The sequence below is a fragment of the Terrapene carolina genome, unplaced genomic scaffold (assembly GCF_002925995.2).
Source record: "Terrapene carolina triunguis isolate 2854851 unplaced genomic scaffold, T_m_triunguis-2.0 Scaffold62, whole genome shotgun sequence".
In the NCBI taxonomy this organism is placed as follows: domain Eukaryota; kingdom Metazoa; phylum Chordata; order Testudines; family Emydidae; genus Terrapene; species Terrapene triunguis.
The window spans coordinates 5,427,592-5,434,360 of NW_020664413.1; positions in this window are offsets into that span (position 1 = coordinate 5,427,592).

Below are 6,769 nucleotides of genomic sequence, written 5' to 3' on the forward strand. Positions count from 1 at the left end.
CATCTTCCCCTCCCCTGACTCCAGGTCCCTGCCTCATCACCACCATTCCCACCCATTTCATTCCATTGTCCCCCCCCCCTTTGCCCCCCCCTCCTTTCCCCCCCCCCCCCCCTCCCCCCCTCCTCCCCCCCCCCCCCCCCAGTCGTCTCCTGTAAGACCCTTTTATTTTATAGAATCATACAATATCAGGGTTGGAAGGGACCTCAGGAGTCACCTAGTCCAACCCTCTGCTCAAAGCAGGACCAATCCCCAACTAAATCATCCCAGCCAGGGCTTTGTCAAGCCAGGCCTTAAAAACTCTAAGGATGGAGATTCCACCACCTCCCCAGGTAACCCATTCCAGTGCTTCACCACCCTCCTAGTGAAAAAGTTCTTCCTAATATCCAACCTAAACCTCCCCCACTGCAACTTGAGACCATTACTCCTTTTCTGTTAGGTTCCAGGCTATAGACAATATTCCCATGCCACATATTAAGCTGTTGCCTCTGATATATGTAGGCAGTAGCAGGGGGTGGCAGAGAGATTCCTCCACCTGCAGCACCAAGCAGCTAGAGGCCCTGTTTTCCTTTGAATCAGGCTTTTTCGGTGTTCTGATTTGCACCAAAATAAATGAACTTGTGCCCCTTGATGCCTGGAACATTCCTGGAAAATTTGGAATCAATTGGAAGGGGCCTTTCAAAGATATTATGTTTATAATCAGAGAAATGCCCTCTGGTTGAGTATTAGAATTTGCTTCTCTTAGAATCATAGAATCATAGAATATTAGGGTTGGAAGAGACCTTAGGAGGTCATCTAGTCCAATCTCCTGCTCAAAATAGGACCAACACCAACTAAATCATCCCAGCCAAGGCTTTGTCAAGCGAGGCCTTAAAAACCTCTAAGGATGGAGATCCCACCACCTCCCTAGGTAACCCATTCCAGTGCTTCACCACCCTCCTAGTGAAATAGTGTTTCCTAATATCCAACCTAGACCTCCCCCACTGTAACTTGAGACCATTGCTCCTTGTTCGCCACCACTGAGAACAGCCGAGCTCCATCCTCTTTGGAACCCCCCTTCAGGTAGTTGAAGGCTACTATCAAATCCCCCCTCACTCTTCTCTTCTGCAGACTAAATAACCCCAGTTCCTTCAGTCTCTCCTCGTAAGTCATGTGCCCCAGCCCCCTAATCATTTTTGTTGCCCTCTGCTGGACTCTCTCCAATTTGTCCACATCCCTTCTGTAGTGGGGGGACCACAGCTGGACGCAATACTCCAGGTGTGGCCTCACCAGTGCCGAATAGAGTGGAATAATCACTTCCCTCGATCTGCTGGCAATGCTCCTACTAATACAGCCCAATATGCCATTGGCCTTCTTGGCAACAAGGGCACACTGCTGACTCATATCCAGCTTCTCGTCCACTGTAATCCCCAGGTTCTTTTCGGCAGAACTGCTGCTTAGCCAATTGATCCCCTGCCTGTAGCAGTGCATGGGATTTTTCCTTCCTAAGTGCAGGACTCTGCACTTGTCCTTGTTGAACCTCATCAGATTTCTTTTGGCCCAATCCTCCAATTTGTCTAGGTCACTCTGAACCCTATCCCTACCCTCCAGTATATCTACCTCTCCCCACACCTTAGTGTCATCTGTGAATTTACTCAGAGTGCAATTAATCCCATCATGCAGATCATTAATGAAGATGTTGAACAAACCAGCTCCAGGACCTGCGGCACTCTTGACCAGTGTGCAACTGAGCATGTTCCTATTAGGGTTCACACCTGGAGCGAAGTGGGGAGTGGAAGGCATTTCAGCGAAAGGGAACCTGCTATCAGGTTCAGTTCCAAAATGTAACCTCATGTCAAAGAGTTTTGGCCTAGTGGGGAATGGTTTTAGATTCCCAATAACCATTACTTGTACTTAAGTAATGAGAATTCTGGCCTATCCAGAAAAGACCAGTACTATTTAACAGTAAAGTAGGAAGGCCTAGGAGTCACCGAACAATTCACTGCTCTGCCACGCACTTCCTGTGTGATCTTGGGCAATTTTCAAAATCACCAAAGTGACTTAGCAGCCTTAGGTCATTACCTTTCAGTGAAAAGCCTAAATCACCTAAGCACTTTGGGAAATTGCACCCTATGTGACTTGCCCAGGGCCACATATCGATTCTCATTGATTTCAGTGGGAGCTAGGAAGCTAAATACCTCTGAGGATCTGTGTCTCAGTTCCCCACCTGTAAAATGGGTATAATAACACTTTCCTATGGGACTGTGAGGATAAATCGTATTAAAAATTGTGAGACACTCGTATGTTATGGTAATGGGGGGGAGGGTGTATAAGAGAGACAGACAGAACATTGCTTTAATGCTAAGTACTTTCAAATCGTAACTGCCAACAATTTGATGGCAACCACTGTGTTACAAAAGAAAAATGTGTCCCACAAAGGAATTATAAACAATATTCCTCAAAGCACCGCTGCATGTATGCACTGCAAAAAATCTTTATTTTTTTTTTACTTATAAATAGATGTATTAAGTGACAATTAACCCCATTTGCCCTTCAAGCTATTAACTGGTTGATTTCCTCTAGGCATCATGGCAGACCATATAATGCTTCCTTCACAATGTAAGACCATAAAGATATTCCATCAAAACCACCCTAGAGAACTGAGAGCAAATGTTTAAAATAACAATAATAATAATAATAATAAACAACTAAAGATAACCATTCTGCTAAAATATTTATGTGGAAATGAATTATATTTCCTGCCTTCCCTACATATTAGCACTTGTTAGTGGTGTCCCTAAATCATTAAACATTAATGCTTTACAGAGTTGAGGGGAGGGATAGCTCAGTGGTTTGAGCATTGGCCTGCTAAATCCAGGGTTGTGAGTTTAATCCTTGAGGGGGCCACTCAGGGATCTGGGGCAAAATCAGTACTTGGTCCTGCTAGTGAAGGCAGGGGACTGGACTCAATGACCTTTCAAGGTCCCTTCCAGTTCTAAGAGATAGGACATATAAATTTGTCTTGCTCACTTTTGTTTTTAATCTGAAATCCTTTATGAAGTGATTTCTTGTATATTGCTGAGTGTTCAGATTCTTTACTTCTGTTTGCCAGCTATTGAGTCATACACATGTTTAGCACCACCTCAAGTGCTTGCAGTTTTTTGAAGGATTGCCAGCCTGAGCGTGGGTCTTGTGACTAGACTAGGTAAAAAGTTTATGAGTCTGCTGCTGTCTTCAAGCCCTAGAGGTTCATGGAGAGCTAGGAGTACTGGATCCATTCCACACACATGACCCATCTAGGGACATCACGAGAGGGTCAGATAACCCCCCTCCCCCCGCTTCTGTCTGTATCCACCTGTTGTCTCTTGTCTTATACATAGGGTTTCTCTACATGGGGACATTTGGGAAAGTTAATCCAAATGAACTAAAGTTGTGAATGTAAAGTGGATTAGTTAAATTGCAATAAAACCCTGTGTGGATGCTCTTATTCAAAATGAAATTTACCTTAATTTGGTTTATCTTAATTCATTTCCAAAGTGAATTAAACTAAACGAAATTAAGGCCACTTTAATTCTGAATAAGAACATCTACGCAGGGACTTCATGCAGTTTAACTTTGAAAGTTAATTTGGAGAAGAAGTTTCCTGAGGCCTGGTCCACACTAGAAAATTAGGTTGGTTTAAGTAGGGGTGTGAAAAATCCATGCCCCTGAGCAGCATAGTTAAGCCAATCTAAGGGTACGTCGAGACTACCCGCCGGATCGGCGGGTAGCGATCGATCTATCGGGGATCGATATATCACGTCTCGTCTAGACGTGATATATCGATCCCCGAATGCGCTCCGGTCGACTCCGGAACTCCACCAGGGCGAGCGGCGGTAGCGGAGTTGACGGGGGAGCCGCGGCCGTCGATCCCGCGCCGTGAGGACGGGAAGTAAGTCAAAATAAGATACGTCGACTTCAGCTACGCTATTCCCGTAGCTGAAGTTGCGTATCTTACATCGACCCCCCCCCCAGTGTAGACCAGCCCTTTGTCCCCCCTGTAGACAGTGCTAGGTTTGTGGAGGAATTCTTCCGTCAACCTAGCTACCACCTCTTGGGGAGGTGGATTACCTATGTAGGATTTTAAGTGTAGACAAACCCTGAGTGTCCCCATGTAGACAAGCCCTTACATGCTTTGGGGGCAGGGACCATCTATGTATTCTGGGTTTGCACAGCCCCTAGCACAATGGGGCTTTGGTCCAGGACTGGGGGTCCTACCTAACTACATCAATACAAATGAATAGTAAATGTAAATAATAAGAATCACAAGCGCCAACTTTCTAATGTGCCGGGGGGTGCTCGACCCCCTGGCTCTGCCCCACCCCACCCCTTCCTCCAAGGCCCCGCCCCCACTCCACCCCTTCCTCCAAGGCCCCGCCCCGCTTCTTTCCGCCCCTGCTCCCCCCACTCCCCCCACTATGCCGCAGTCTTGAGATTTCTTATTTTAATGAGAACAAAAAATGATGATTTTTTGCACATTTCCCCCAAGCTCGATTAATAATTATAACACATCTATAGCACTGTTCATTCAAGGCTTTTTACAAACTTTACCGGGCTGCTTGCAGACGGGGAAGGGGGTCATTTCACCCACCCCATTGCTACTTATTTGCTGAGATTTGACAGGATCACAACAAAGGGTGGCTGGAAAGGTTTATTAGAAGTTTTTTTCTCTCCTTTGGTGTTTGGACATCCCAGCTCCCTCCAGATGTGCATTTCACCCCTCCCCCTCCCTCTCTGTGTCCTAGCTGGCTGTCACATTGCCATCAGTAGCTCCTCATAGATTTCCGAGCTGCTGTCAAGTTTGATTTCCTATCAAAAACAAAAGAAGACCACCTTCTCCCCCCGCCCCTCCCAAAACAGCTAAATCTGGAGCAAAAAGCAGCTTCAAATGTAGGGTGACCAGATGTCCCAATTTTATAGGGACAGTCCTGAATTTGGGGTCTTTTTTTTATATAGGCTCCTATTACCCCTCACCCCCTGTCCCAATTTTTCACACTTGCTGTCTGGTCACCCTATTCAAATGTAGCCATTAAAGGAATTACAACTTGAAAGCAGTCCACCGCAAGTGAATGGAGCTGAGCAGGGGATTTCTAGATAGCCGTAGGATCAGCTATTTTTTTCTTCCTTAAACTTTTGTTTAAAAGACTTGTTTGGGAGCAGCAAACTGAGCCAAATGTGTAGCACAGCAGACTTGATCCTCAGCTGACGTAATGTGGGGCAGCTCCAACACTCCCTCAGCGGGTGTAAATCAGCATCGCTCCATTGATGTCAAGACAGCAATGTTGACTTATACCAGCTGAGGATCTGGGGCAGTGTGTCGCAGCCAAACCTGGTGATAAACTTTGTTTTAAAACAGGTGGTTGATGAGTAAATTCCTTTGAACAACGTTTGCTGTAAGTATTCTAGATACAAAGGATCTTATCTGTTACAGTCTTTAAAGGAACAAAATCTGTGTCAGTGCGGCCACTAGATGGCCATGTTTCTGAATCGAGTCTGTGGTGAATAGATTAGCACAGGAAGTGTGCTTGTTCCTTTGAAATGATGAGGGAGGAGTTAATCAACCGGTTAGAACAGTGTCACAGTTATAGGGCTAGCTGCACCTCCGCAACCATTTTCGCCTCTGAGTGCAGCCACCTCTGGTGTTTAGCCTCATGCCCTTACCTCTCTGGAGTGGAATCTCACTAGCCTTCCACCCCAGAACTGGACTCAGATTAACTGCCCACTTATTACCCTGCTGGTCTGGCTGGGTTTCAAGCACTGACATTTCCTCCCTGTGGAGACGTATGACCAATGATAGTGACCAACAGCCTTCTTAAAACAACATATTTTTATTTAGCATTTGGGGGACAACATATTAGAGAAAATCAAATTTAAAATCAAGCAGACTAATTATATATTTAGTCTCATCTAATCATACACATCACTACAAGCTAAGTTAAACAGGCTTTCCTCTTCTAGTCTATATAGGTTTTCATACTACGAGCCCCTTCCGGCAGTGCACTAAGCAATGTGACGGCACATCTGTCATATGCTGTTTGTTCTCTCATCCGCTTCCCAGAAGGAGAAGCACGTGCAGTGGAGTGTTTTGTTTTGATTACATGATTTAAAAAAAAAAATGCTGACATACTCGTTGCTATGTGTTTATGTTAACGAAGGCAAGGTCAAAGAAATGTACCTTGCACTTGGAGCTGAAGGTGGTAAAGTGTGTAATGGTCCTTAGTTCCTGTGGGAGCTTAATTTGGACTGGCCCCCAGAAGAAAGTTCTGCCTCCTGCACAGACTGCTGTGGGGTTTGGCAGGCCTGTGGCGGCAGGGGAGCTCCGGTCACTGAGCAGCTCCGAGGTCCCTCTGTTGCCGGCGCCGGCTGGGAGCTGCGGGGTGGGCCGGCTACTCGCGGTGGCTGGGGATCTGCAGGGTGACACCCCCCTCCCCTGGGGCCACTGGGCAGCTCTGGGGTCCCTCTGCTGCTGCCGCTGGGAGCTGCAGGCAGGGGGGCCGGCTGCTCTGGCAGCAGCGGCAGCTGGGCAGCTCAAGGGTCACTGCCGGTGGCTGGTTAGTTGTGGGGGAGGCTGGGGCTGCTGCAGGGGCCCCCAATGTCACGGAGGTCACTGGAAGTCACGGATTCCGTGACTTCTGTGACCTCCGTGACATAATCTTAGCCTTAGTCATGAGCCAGGAACCAGAGGTCAGAGCTGGAGTCAGAGACAAGACTCAAGCCAAACATCAGAGCCGGAGTCAGAGACAGGACTCAAGCC